The sequence below is a fragment of the Panulirus ornatus genome, chromosome 46 (assembly GCF_036320965.1).
Source record: "Panulirus ornatus isolate Po-2019 chromosome 46, ASM3632096v1, whole genome shotgun sequence".
Classification (NCBI taxonomy): Eukaryota; Metazoa; Arthropoda; class Malacostraca; order Decapoda; family Palinuridae; genus Panulirus; species Panulirus ornatus.
In genome coordinates, this window is record NC_092269.1 from 39,639,125 (window position 1) to 39,653,017 (window position 13,893).

The 13,893-nt window shown below is 41.0% G+C and overlaps 1 protein-coding gene across 18 annotated transcripts in view; it reads right to left on the reverse strand.

The window, feature by feature from the left end:
- The window catches only part of LOC139763275 (uncharacterized), a 106,916-nt gene that overhangs the window by 51,163 nt on the left and 41,860 nt on the right, over positions 1–13,893 (reverse strand). For 5 of the 18 annotated variants that reach the window (XR_011716085.1, XR_011716082.1, XR_011716080.1 and 2 more), the window contains exons 1-5: positions 11,912–12,360; positions 11,142–11,230; positions 9,624–9,712; positions 8,093–8,181; positions 6,307–6,395 (exon numbers count right to left, since the gene is read on the reverse strand). The gene's annotated coding sequence lies outside the window, so the exon portion shown is untranslated. The other 13 variants (XR_011716090.1, XR_011716079.1, XR_011716088.1 and 10 more) reach the window with 12 other exon arrangements.

Here is a 13,893-nt window from a genome sequence, read left to right on the forward strand (position 1 = left end):
GCCCAACCCACCCACATACACGTCCACACTCGCACATATGCATACCTATACATCTCAACGTACACATATATATATACACACAGACATACACATATAAACACATGTACATAATTCCTACTGTCTAGCCTTATTCATTCCCGTTGCCTCCCCGCCACACATGAATAACAATCCCCTCCCCCCTCATGTGCGCGAGGTAGCGCTAAGACAAGACAACAAAGGCCACATTCGATCACACTCAGTCTCTAGCTGTCATGTATAATGCACTGAAACCACAGCTCCCTTTCCACATCCTGGCCCCACAGAACTTTCCATGGTTTACCCCAGACGCTTCACATGCCCTGGTTCAATCCATTGACAGCACATCCACCCCGGTATACCACATCATTCCCATTCACACTATTCCTTGCACGCCTTTCACCCTCCTGCATGTTCAGGCCCCGATCACTCAAAATCTTTTTCACTCCATCTTTCCACCTCCAATTTGGTCTCCCACTTCTTCTCGATCCCTCCACCTCTGACACATATGTCCTCTTTGTCAATCTTTCCTCACTCATTCTCTCCATGCGACCAAACCATTTCAAAACACCCTCTTCTGCTCTCTCAACCACACTTTTTATTACCACACATCTCGCTTACCCTTTCATTACTTACTTGATCAAACTACAAAATTTCACAAAACACAATTTCACAAAGTATGATGTAAAATCCAATCTTTGTCGACTACATGACAAAATCTAAATACTTGCCAACATCCTAAAATTTCTTCAAAAAAGTTACAAGTGAGAAATACCATACGACTGAGTGTCAAACAGTAAAGGCAAGAGTAAATGAAGCTAGGGGAGTGAGAGAATTGGGAGGTATCTAAGGGAACAGCGTTGGCATGTGCGAGCACAAGGTGGGAGACAGACAGGTGAGAAAGGGTAACGTGGCGAGATGAAGTAAAGTTGCGAGTGAAAGCGAAAAGGGAGGTATAGGGGAAACACTTACAAGGAAGGAGTCCAAATTATTGAAGGATGAATCAAAGAAAGAGGTCAAAAGGTGAAAGGGTTGCAGATAAATGAGGGCTGGGATGAGCATGCATTGGTAAACTTCAGGGTGAAGAGAGTTTTTGGAAGCTCAAATGGTATGAGGAAAACAAGAAAACAAATGAACTTTAGTGAAGGGGAAAAGGAAGTGGTGACAGGTAGTGATGAGGCGAGTAGATGGAATGAGTATTTTGAAATATGGTCAAATGTGGTTGATGAAAGGGTGGCTTATATAAGGAGTTCAGGTCAAGAAGATATGCAATGTGTGAGAGTCATGGAAAAGAGCTTGGTGAAACTAGCAGGCAAAATCCTTGCATATGATGAAATGTGGCAAATCATCTGGAGAGTATGGTATTGCAGTTGAATTTCTTACAGGGGTTGACTGTTGTAATTTGGTTACTTAGGATTTTCAATGTATGTATGGATCATGGGGAAGACCTCAGGATTGGTGGAATGCATGTATAATGCCACCGTACAAAAGCAATACCACATACATATGGTATTCTCCCCTATCCCTGGGGATAGGGGAGAAAGAAGACTTCCCACGCATTCCTCATGTCGTAGAAGGCGACGAAAGGGGACGGGAGCGGGGGGGGCCTAGAAACTCTCCCCTCCTTGTATTTTAACTTTCAAAAAGGGGAAACAGAAGGAGTCACGCGGGGAGTGCTCATCCTCCTCGAAGGCTCAGATTGGGGTGTCTAAATGTGTGTGGATGTAACCAAGATGAGAAAAAAGGAGAGATAGGTAGTATGTTTGAGGAAAGGAACCTGGATGTTTTGGCTCTGAGTGAAACGAAGCTCAAGGGTAAAGGGGAAGAGTGGTTTGGGAATGTCTTGGGAGTAAAGTCAGGGGTTAGTGAGAGGACAAGAGCAAGGGAAGGAGTAGCTCTACTCCTGAAACAGGAGTGGTGGGAGTATGTAATAGAGTGTAAGAAAGTAAACTCTAGATTGATATGGGTAAAACTGAAAGTGGATAGAGAGAGATGGGTGATTATTGGTGCCTATGCACCTGGGCATGAGAAGAAAGATCATGAGAGGCAAGTGTTTTGGGAGCAGCTGAACGAGTGTGTTAGTAGTTTTGATGCATGAGACCGGGTTATAGTAATGGGTGATTTGAATGCAAGGGTGAGTAATGTGGCAGTTGAGGGAATAACTGGTATACATGGGGTGTTCAGTGTTGTAAATGGTGAAGAGCTTGTAGATTTGTGTGCTGAAAAAGGACTGGTGATTGAAAATACCTGGTTTAAAAAGAGATATACATAAGTATACGTATGTAAGTAGGAGAGATGGCCAGAGAGCATTGTTGGATTACGTGTTAATTGATAAGCGCACAAAAGGGAGACTTTTGGATGTTAATGTGCTGAGAGGTGCAACTGGAGGGATGTCTGATCGTCTTGTGGAGGCGAAGGTGAAGATTTGTAAAGGTTTTCAGAAAGTAGAAGAGAATGTTGGGGTGAAGAGAGTGGTGAGAGTAAGTGAGCTTGGGAAGGAGACTTGTGTGAGGAAGTACCAGGAGAGACTGAGTACAGAATGGAAAAAGGCGAGAATAAAGGAGGTAAGGGTAGTGGGGGAGGAATGGGACGTATTAGGGAAGCAGTGATGGCTTGCGCAAAAGATGCCTCCGGCATGAGAAACGTGGGAGGTGGGCAGATTACAAAGGGTAGCGAGTGGTGGGATGAAGAAGTAAGATTATTAGTGAAAGAGAAGAGAGAGGCATTTGGACGATTTTTGCAGGGAAACAATACAAATGAGTGGGAGATGTATAAAAGATAAGGCAGGAGGTCAAGAGAAAGGTGCAAGAGGTGAAAAAGAGGGCAAATGAGAGTTGGGGTGAGAGAGTATCATTAAATTTTAGGGAGAATAAAAAGATATTTCGGAAGGAGGTAAATAAAGTGCGTAAGGCAAGGGAACAAATGGGAACTTCAGTGAAGGGGGCTAATGGGGAGGTGATAAGTAGTGGTAATGTGAGAAGGAGATGGAGTGAGTATTTTCAAGGTTTGTTCAATGTGTTTGATGATAGAGTGGCAGATATAGGGTGTTTTGGTCAAGGTGGTGTGCAAAGTGAGAGGGTTAGGGAAAATGATTTGGTGAACAGAGATGTAGTTAAAACTTTGTGGAAGATGAAAGCCGGCAAGGCAGCGGGTTTGGATGGTATTGCAGTGGAATCTATTAAAAAAGGGGGTGACTGTATTGTTGACTGGTTGGTAAGGTTTTTAATGTATGTATGATTCATGGTGAGGTGCCTGAGGATTGGCGGAATGCTTGCATAGTGTCATTGTACAAAGGAGAGTGCTCAAATTACAGAGGTGTAAGTTTGTTGAGTATTCCTGGTAAATTATATGGGAGGGTATTGATTGAGAGGGTGAAGGCATGTACAGAGCATCAGATTGGGGAAGAGCAGTGTGGTTTCATAAGTGGTAGAGGATGTGTGGATCAGGTGTTTGCTTTGAAGAATGTATGTGAGAAATACTTAGAAAAGCAAATGGATTTGTATGTAGCATTTATGGATCTGGAGAAGGCATATGATAGAGTTGGTAGAGATGCTCTTTGGAAGGTATTAAGAATATATGGTGTGGGAGGCAAGTTGTTAGAAGCAGTGAAAAGTTTTTATCGAGGATGTAAGGCATGTGTACGTGTAGGAAGAGGAAAGCGATTGGTTCTCAGTGAATGTAGGTTTGCGGCAGGGGTGTGTGATGTCTCCATGGTTGTTTAATTTGTATATGGATGGGGTTGTTAGGGAGGCGAATGCAAGAGTTCTGGAAAGGGGGGTAAGTATGCAGTCTGTTGTGGATAAGAAAGCTTTAATAAAAAGAGTGTGCTTGAGAGAGCAGAAGAGGGTGTTTTGAAATGGTTTGGGCACATGGAGAGAATGAGTGAGAAGAGATTGACAAAGAGGATATATGTGTCAGAGGTGGAGGGAACGAGGAGAAGTGGGAGACCAAATTGGAGGCGGAAGGATGGAGTAAAAAAGATCTTGAGTGATAGGGGCCTGAACATGCAGGAGGGTGAAAGGCGTGCAAGGAATAGAGTGAATTGGAACGATGTGGTATACCGGGGTCGACGTGCTGTCAATGGATTGAACCAGGGCATGTGAAGCGTCTGGGGTAAACCATAGAAAGTTCTGTGGGGCTTGGATGCGGAAAGGGAGCTGTGGTTTCGGTGCATTATTACATGACAGCTAGAGACTGAGTGTGAACGAATGTGGCCTTTATTGTCTTTTCCTAGCGCTACCTCGCACACATGAGGGGGGAGGGGGTTGTTATTTCATGTGTGGCAGGGTGGCAATGGGAATTAATAAGGGCAGACAGTATGAATTATGTACATGTCTATATATGTATATGTCTGTGTGTGTATGTATATGGAAACGTTGAGATGTATAGGTATGTATATTTGCGTGTGTGGACGTGTATGTATATACATGTGTATGTGGGTGGGTTGGGCCATTCTTTCGTCTGTTTCCTTGTGCTACCTCACTAATGCGGGAGATGGCAACAAAGCAAAATAAAAAATAATATATACAAAAGCAAGGGGACAAAGGTTGAGTTTTCAAAATTCAGAGGTACAAGAGGTTTGTCAATTGTACCTGGCAATTTGTATGGGAGTGGTGATTGAGAGGGTGAAGGCAAGTACAGAGCAGCAGAGGAAGGAGGAACAATTTGATTTCATAAAAAGCAGTGGATGAATGGATCTGGTGTTTGCTTTAAAGGATGTGTGTGTGCGAGAGACAATCGGAGAAATGAGAATTTGTATATGGCATTTATGGATCTGGGGTAAGAAAATGATGGGGCTAATAGAGATGCCTTGCATAAGTTCTGACAAAAATATAGTTTAGGAGAAAAGATGTAAGAAGTGAAAAGTTTTAATGAAGGTTGTAAGGAATGTGTACGAGCAGGGAGAGAGGAAAGAGTTGTTCCAGTTGAAGCATGGTCTATGGCAAGGGTCTATAATGTTATGTAATGTTATCATGGCTGTTAAATTCCCCTATGGATGAAGTAGTGAGGGAGGTATATGCTAGGGTCTTTGAGAGAAGGGCATATATGCAGTCTGTAGCAGGGGAGGACCTGGGAAGAAAGTCATATGCTTGCTGATGACAAAGCACTAGTAGCAGACTGCAATTTGAAACTGCTAGTAGTTGACAGAGATCAGATTTGTTTGTTAAAATAGAAAGGCGAGAGAAAATGCGAATAAAAGTAAGGTTATTAGGTTTAGCCGAGTAAAAGGGAGACTGTTGGGATGTGAATTTGAATGGAGCAAATTTGGAGTGAAATATCTTAGATACCTGGGAGTGAACATGGTAACAAATGGAACCATGGAAACAAGTCATAGGGCAAGTGATTAAGGTAAGTGATGAGGTGAAGGTTCTGGGAGCACTGAAAAATGTATGGAAAAAAATGTATGTGAAGGCAAAAATAGGCATGTCTAAAGGTACAGCGGCCCAGTGATGCTATATGAATGCAAGGCATAGGCTATTGATAAGGATGTGTGGAAATGAAACATGAGGAAAATACATGATGCTATAAAGTTTGGTTTGATCAAGTAATAAAAGTATCAGAAGAGTGGTTACAAGAAAAGTATGGTTTTAAGAGGGTGTACTGAAATGGTTTGGACAGAAAAAATGAATTTTGAGAGAATGACAGGATGCGTGTAGGAATTGTTGGGGACAAGGACAAGAGAAAGATCAAACGAGATGGAAAGATGGGGTGAGAAAGATTTTGAGTGGTCAAGGCCTGAACATCTGGGAGGATGAAAGGTGTGCATTGAACAGTGTGAATTGGAATATGGAATATACTCAGTCTCTAGCTGTCATGTGTAATGCACCGAAACCCCAGTTCCCTTTCCACATCCAGGCCCCACAAAACTTTCCATGATTTACCCAAGATGCTTCACATGCCCCGGTTCAATCCACTGACAGCACGTCGACCCCGGTATACCACATCGTTCCAATTCACACTATTCCTTGCATGCTTTTCACCCTCCTGTATGTATAGGCCCTAGATGCTCAAAATCTTTTTCCCTTCATCCTTCCACCTCCAATTTGGTCTCCCACTTCTCCTCATTCCCTCCACCTCTGACACATATATCCTCTGTCAATCTTTCCTCACTCATTCTCTCCATGTGACCAAACCATTTCATTTCAATACACCCTCTTCTCTCTCAACCACACTTTTTATTACCATACACCTCTCTTACCCTTTCATTACTTCATCAAAGCACCTTACACCACCTCTCCAAGGTACAAGTAATTAAAAAAATATATGGTGGTACGGTATAAGAGAACTTACTTCAGAGCAGCCATTCCTGTCAATTACACACAACAGCAAGGATTTCCATTTTCTAGAACGATGCCTCCTCATTGCAGCACACAATAGGCCTGTAAAAAATAATCAATGAGAGGTTGACAGAATATATGTGTCTGAAGTGGAGGGGTCAAAAAGGGAGATGGAAGGATGGATAAAAAACGATTTTGAGTGATCAGGGCCTGAATATGCAGGAGGGTGAAAGGTGTGCACAGAACAGCAATTTGTAATATGGGTTGACGTGCAGTTAAGAGACAATCAGAATGTGAAGCTGCTGAAGGAAACCTTGGAAAGGTCTGTGGGGCCTGGCTTTGGGTAGGGGGCTGCAGTTTGGGTGCATTCTATGCAAAAGCTACAGAGTATACATGTATGCAAGTGAATGCTGCCTTTCTTAGTTTGTTCCTGATGCTGACTCTCTAGCATTGATACAGCAAACATTAAAAAACCTGATAGTTTATTTCTTGTTGTACTCCCTAAATCTAATAACACATACTGACCATTTAAAATGAACAGTCATGTACACTAAATACATCAAGCGAATCTACCAATATTCAGAATTAACAAATGCTCTGGTACATAACTTCAATCCTGTCAATTCAAAAACTTCCATTACTAGTATATGCTTTCATGATTATACTACAACTATGCCCACCAGATCTTCCAATCTTATTTGCTGCTCATCAGAAAAATACAAAACAATTCCTCTCCAAGTTTTTTTATCATTATACTTTGTTGCTGTCTCCCGCATTAGCGAGGTAGCGCAAGGAAACAGACCAAAGAATGGCCCAACCCATCCACATACACATGTATATACATAAAAGCCCACACACGCACATATACATACCTACACATTTCAACGTATACATACACAAACATACATATATACAAATGTACATACTCCCTGGGGATAGGGGATAGGGGATTAAGAATACTTCCCACGTATTCCCTGCATGTCGTAGAAGGCGACTAAAAGGGGAGGGAGCGGGGGGCTGGAAATCCTCCCCTCTCTTTTTTCTTTTTAATTTTCCAAAAGAAGGAACAGAGGGGGCCAGGTGAGGATATTCCAAAAAAAGGCCCAGTCCTCTGTTCTTAACGCTACCTCGCTAACGCGGGAAATGGTGAATAGTTTGAAAAAAAACAAAAAAAAAAAACATACTCATACATGTTGCCTTCATCCATTCCCGCCGCCACCCCACCACACTTGAAATGGCATCACCCTCCCCCCGCGTGCGCGTGATAGCGCTAGGAAAAGACAACAAAGGCCACATTTGTTCACACAGTCTCTAGCTGTCATGTGTAATGCACCAAAACCACAGTTCCCTTTCCACATCCAGGCCCCACAGAACTTTCCATGATTTACCCTAAATGCTTCATATGCCCCGGTTCAATCCACTGACAGGACGTCGACCCCGGTATACCACATCATTCCAATTCACATTATTCCTTGCATGCCTTTCACCCTCCTGTATGTTTAGGCCTAAGATGCTCAAAATCTTTTTCACTTCATCCTTCCACCTCCAATTTGGTCTCCCACTTCTCATTCCCTCCACCTCTGACATATATCCTTTGTCAATCTTTCCTCACTCATTCTCTCTGTGTGATCAAACCATTTCATTTCAATACACCCTCTTCTGCTCTCTAAACCACACTTTTTATTACCACACATCTCTCTTACCCTTTCATTACTTACTCCATCAAACCACCTGACACCACCTCTCCAAGGTACAAGTAATTAAAAAAATATATGGTGGTATGGTATAAGAGAACTTACTTCAGAGCAGCCATTCCTGTCAATTACACACAACAGCAGGGATTTCCATTTTCTTGAACGATGCCTCCCCATTGCAGCACACAATAGGCCTGTAAAAAATAATCAATGAGAGGTTGACAGAATATATGCGTTTGAAGTGGAGGGGTCAAAAAGGGAGATGGAAAGATGGATAAATAATGATTTTTAGTGATCAGGGCCTGAATATGCAGGAGGGTGAAAGGTGTGCACAGAACAGTAATTTGTAATATGGGTTGACGTGCAGTTAAGAAACTGAATCAGAATGTGAAGCTGCTGAAGGAAACCTTAGAAAGGTTTGTGGGGCCTGGCTTTGGGTAAGGGGCTGCAGTTTGGGTGCATTCTATGCAAAAGCTAAAGAATATACATGTATGCAAGTGAATGCTGCCTTTCTTAGTTTGTTCCTGATGCTGACTCTCTAACATGGATACAGCAAACATTAAAAAACCTGATAGTTTATTTCTTGTTGTACTCCCTAAATCTAATAACACACACTGACCATTTAAAATGAAGTCATGTACACTAGATACATCAAGCGAATCTACCAATATTCAGAATTAACAAATGCGCTGGTATATAACTTCAATCCTGTCAATTCAAAAACTTCCATTACTAGTATATGCTTTCATGATTATACTACAACTATGCCCACCAGATCTTCAAATCTTATTTGCTGCTGATCAGAAAAATATAAAACAATTCCTCTCCAAGTTTTTTTATCATTATACTTTGTTGCTGTCTCCCGCATTAGCGAGGTAGCGCAAGGAAACAGACCAAAGAATGGCCCAACCCATCCACATACACATGTATATACATAAACGCCCACACACGCATATATACATACCTACACATTTCAACGTATACATACACAAACATACATATATACAAATGTACATACTCATACATGTTGCCTTCATCCATTCCTGCCGCCACCCTGCCACACTTGAAATGGCATCACCCTCCCCCCTGCGTACGCGTGATAGCGCTAGGAAAAGACAACAAAGGCCACATTTGTTCACACAGTCTCTAGCTGTCATGTGTAATGCACCAAAACCACAGTTCCCTTTCCACATCCAGGCCCCACAGAACTTTCCATGATTTACCCTAATTGCTTCACATGCCCTGGGTCAATCCACTGACAGCATGTCGACCCCGGTATACCACATCATTCCAATTCACATTATTCCTTGCATGCCTTTCACCCTCCTGTATGTTTAGGCCCCAGATGCTCAAAATGTTTTTCACTTCATCCTTCCACCTCCAATTTGGTCTCCCACTTCTCATTCCCTCCACCTCTGACACATATATCCTCTGTCAATCTTTCCTCACTCATTCTCTCCATGTGACCAAACCATTTCATTTCAATACACCCTCTTCTGCTCTCTAAACTACACTTTTTATTACCACACATCTCTCTTACCCTTTCATTACTTACTTCATCAAACCACCTTACACCACCTCTCCAAGGTACAAGTTATCAAAAAAATATATGGTGGTATGGTATAAGAGAACTTACTTCAGAGCAGCCATTCCTGTCAATTATACACAACAGCAGGGATTTCCCTTTTCTTGAACGATGCCTCCTCATTGCAGCACACAAAAGGCCTGTAAAAAATAATCAATGAGAGGTTGACAGAATATGTGTGTCTGAAGTGGAGGGGACAAAAAGGGAGATGGAAGGATGGAAAAAAACGATTTTGAGTGATCAGGGCCTGAATATGCAGGAGGGTGAAAGGTGTGCACAGAACAGTAATTTGAAATATGGGTTGACGTGCAGTTAAGAGACTGAATCAGAATGTGAAGCTGCTGAAGGAAACCTTGGAAAGGTTTGTGGGGCCTGGCTTTGGGTAGGGGGCTGCAGTTTGGGTGTATTCTATGCAAAAGCTAAAGAATATACATGTATGCAAGTGAATGCTGCCTTTCTTAGTTTGTTCCTGATGCTGACTCACTAACATCGATACAGCAAACATTAAAAACGTGATAGTTTATTTCCTGTTGTACTCCCTGAATCTAATAACACATACTGACCATTTAAAATGAACAGTCATGTACACTAGATACATCAAGCGAATCTACCATTATTCAGAATTAACAAATGCTCTGGTACATAACTTCAATCCTGTCAATTCAAAAACTTCCATTACTAGTATATGCTTTCATGATTATACTACAACTATGCCCACCAGATCTTCAAATCTTATTTGCTGCTGATCAGAAAAATATAAAACCATACCTCTCCAAGTTTTTTTTTTCATCATTATACTTTGTTGCTGTCTCCCACATTAGCGAGGTAGCGCAAGGAAACAGACGAAAGATTGGCCCAACCCATCCACATGTATATATATAAACGCCCACACACGCACATATACATACCTACACATTTCAACTTATACATACACAAACATACATATATACAAATGTACATACTCATACATGTTGCCTTCATCCATTCCCACCGCCACCCCGCCACACTTGAAATGGCATCACCCTCCCCCCGCGTGCGCGAGATAGCGCTAGGAAAAGACAACAAAGGCCACATTTGTTCAGTCTCTAGCTGTCATATGTAATGCACCAAAACCACAGTTCCCTTTTCACATCCAGGCCCCACAGAACTTTCCATGGTTTACCCCAGACGCTTCACATGCCCTGGTTCAATCCGCTGACAGCACATCGACCCCAGTATACCACATTGTTCCAATTCACTATTCCTTGCATGCCTTTCACCCTCCTGTATGTTCAGGCCCCGATCGCTCAAAATCTTTTTCTCTCCATCCTTCCACCTCCAATTTGGTCTCCCACTTCTTGTTCTTCATCTCTGACATATATCCTCTTTGTCAATCTTTCCTCACTCATTCTCTCCATGTGACCAAACCATTTCAATACACCCTCTTCTGCTCTCTCAACCAAACTTTGTATTACCACACATCTCTCTTACCCTTTCATTACTTACTTGATCAAACCACTTCATACCACCTCTCCAAGGTACAAGTAATTATCAGGAAAATATATGATGGTATGGTATAAGAGAACTTACTTCAGAGCAGCCATTCCAGTTAATCATATACAACAGCAGGTATTTCTGCTTTCTTGAACGATGCCTTCTCACTACATCACACAACAGGCCTGTGAATAATAATGAGAGGCTAACAGAGGTTATGTCTCTGAAGTGGAGGGGACAAGAAGGGAGATGGAAGGATAGGTTAAAATCGATTTTGAAAGATCAGGGCCTGAATATGCACAAGGGTGAAAGTGTGCGCCGAACAGTAATTTGTAATATGGGTTGATGTGCAGTTAATGGACTGAACCAGGAATGTGAAGCAGCTGGGGTAAACTGTGGGAAGGTTTGTGGGGCCAGGATTTCATAGGGATCTCTAGTTTTGGCATATTTCATGCAACAGATAAAGAGTGGATGAGAATGAAGGCAACCTTTCTTCATCTGTTCCTGGTGCCACTTCACTAACATGGGAAATGGCAAATATAAAAAGCAACTTATTTTCTTACAGTGCCTAAAGTTATCTAATAACACAGATACTGAACATTTAAAAGGAATGGTCATATATACAAGGGATACCTCGTGAATCTTGCTAGATTTCAGAATTACAACAAATGCTCTAGTACGTAACTTCTATTGTCATTTCAGTCAAGATGAAAGCTGCAAATTTCCACGTTTTCATGATTATCAAAATACACCTATGCCTATCTTAAAATCTTATTGTGCTGACCAGAATGATTACAAAAGAACAATCCCTCTCCAAGGTACACGTAATTATTTGGTAAATGACAGTATGATACATTAGTACTTACTTAGGAGTAGCCATTTCTGTTGATTATATACAACTGACTTGTGACCCTCAATGTTGACACCACATCATACAATAGGCCTGAAAAAATAAAAATCCAGAAACAGATACTGTTGGGAAAAAAAACTGCAAGTGTGTGTGTGTGTGTGTGTGTGTGGTGGGGAAGATGCAAAGAGCTGCAGCTGCTTAAGCCAAGGGTTGCAATAATTGCAGTCTACTACTGTATCTTTATCCCTTGCAACTTCCTTTTGAATTAATAATCAGATATGCTACTATATACAGTGCATTACTACATTCGCTACAATATACACTAAAATATGCATGCAATATTAGTAAAGTTAAGAGTAGTAAACAGTAATACATAATACCAGATGTAAAACAACAAGACAAAGCTGTCAGTCAAGTCAGTCACTATGTCAAATAGGGTCTTATTGTCAAAAAATCACCAGACATTGAAACATCCTCATGAGCACATGTATCAGGAACACTAGGAGAGGATATCTTCTAATGACCTCGATGGTTTGGAAGATCAAGTGGATGACCCTTGGGACTGCATTTGTCCCTCTGCTCCTGCAAAATGAAAGTGGTCTCGTATTAAAAAACAATGCCATTTGTTAAATGCAGACATTCCCAATATTGCTAACATAAGCAGTCCCCATTAAATTCAAACGATTTTCATAATTCTCAATATATTTATCAATTAAGTTACCACAAAACCAAAAATACTGACATCTGTTATATTCATAGGTGCAAAAGAAAAAAATTGGATACACTTCCTAAAATCTACATAGGATAAGTAGATTGTTTCTAACATGTTCTCTCGTGCATATGCTGGAAACTACATCTTCAGCAGCTCTGTATGCCAAACCACAAGCACCCTACATTAGTCAAGTATACAATAAAATAACTATCATCTCTCTAACAGGAATATGGGTGATGACATACCTCACATCCATAAATCATTCAAATTACTGTATCTTAAGACATACCCATTCTAGCCCTCCCAGATAGTGAAACCTTTTCCCACATATTCCTCGACGCTCCATTACCATAAACCAGGACCCCTTTCTCTTAAGTGGCTCCAGCAGCTTCATGGCTGCACTATTTCCAGCAGCATTGAAATAATGGGACTCCTTTGGAGTAACAACTTCATCACCGAGAATGAAATCCTTCTGTCAACAGACTATTTAGCTTTGCCAGATTTGAGTTCACTTGACAATGACAGTCAGGGAATAACTAATGGTTTAAGAGAACAGCAAGCTACACAATTATTTCAACTACTATGTAAGAATAGGTAAAGATTCCAATCAGTCATATTCTAAAAGGGTATTATTTTTACAATTGATTATGCCCACATTTCAATATAATGCTTAACTGCCTTACTTAATATCACAGAATAGAATTGTGCCTCAGATCATGCTCCAGAGGTATCAAATTCTTAAAACATTACCTTGAGACAAGAGAAAGTAGCTTAATATTCAAAGCTAGACAGTCATGAAGAGCTTAAGTGGTAAATTACTAAATTTCCTTGATACTCTACACGCCACAATCCATCAACACAGGTTTCAATGGATCAAAAGAGACTCACTTCAGGAAAACGAATCAGCGGTCAAAATAATGGAAGATTACATCATCTCTATATGTCTGGTAATTCCTAGAAATCTATATAGTAAAATTTCATAAAATCCATGTCCAGGCTAAAGTTTTTTCCTTCATACACTGGAATCTAAAAATCTTAGAAACATGAAAAATCAAATCAAATAGTAAAAATGGCTATTACTCTTATCAGAATGGTACAGGTAATGCACAACACCATAACTGTCATCAAACCATTCTTTTAATAACCTAATGGACAAGGTTTCTAAATTAATTACTGCCTACAACTGACTCATTTTAATACAGAATGTCTTCAAAATGTAGGATAAATACTTGAAAACCAACATTACTTGATCAAATACATATGCAGCAACATATACCCTATAATAT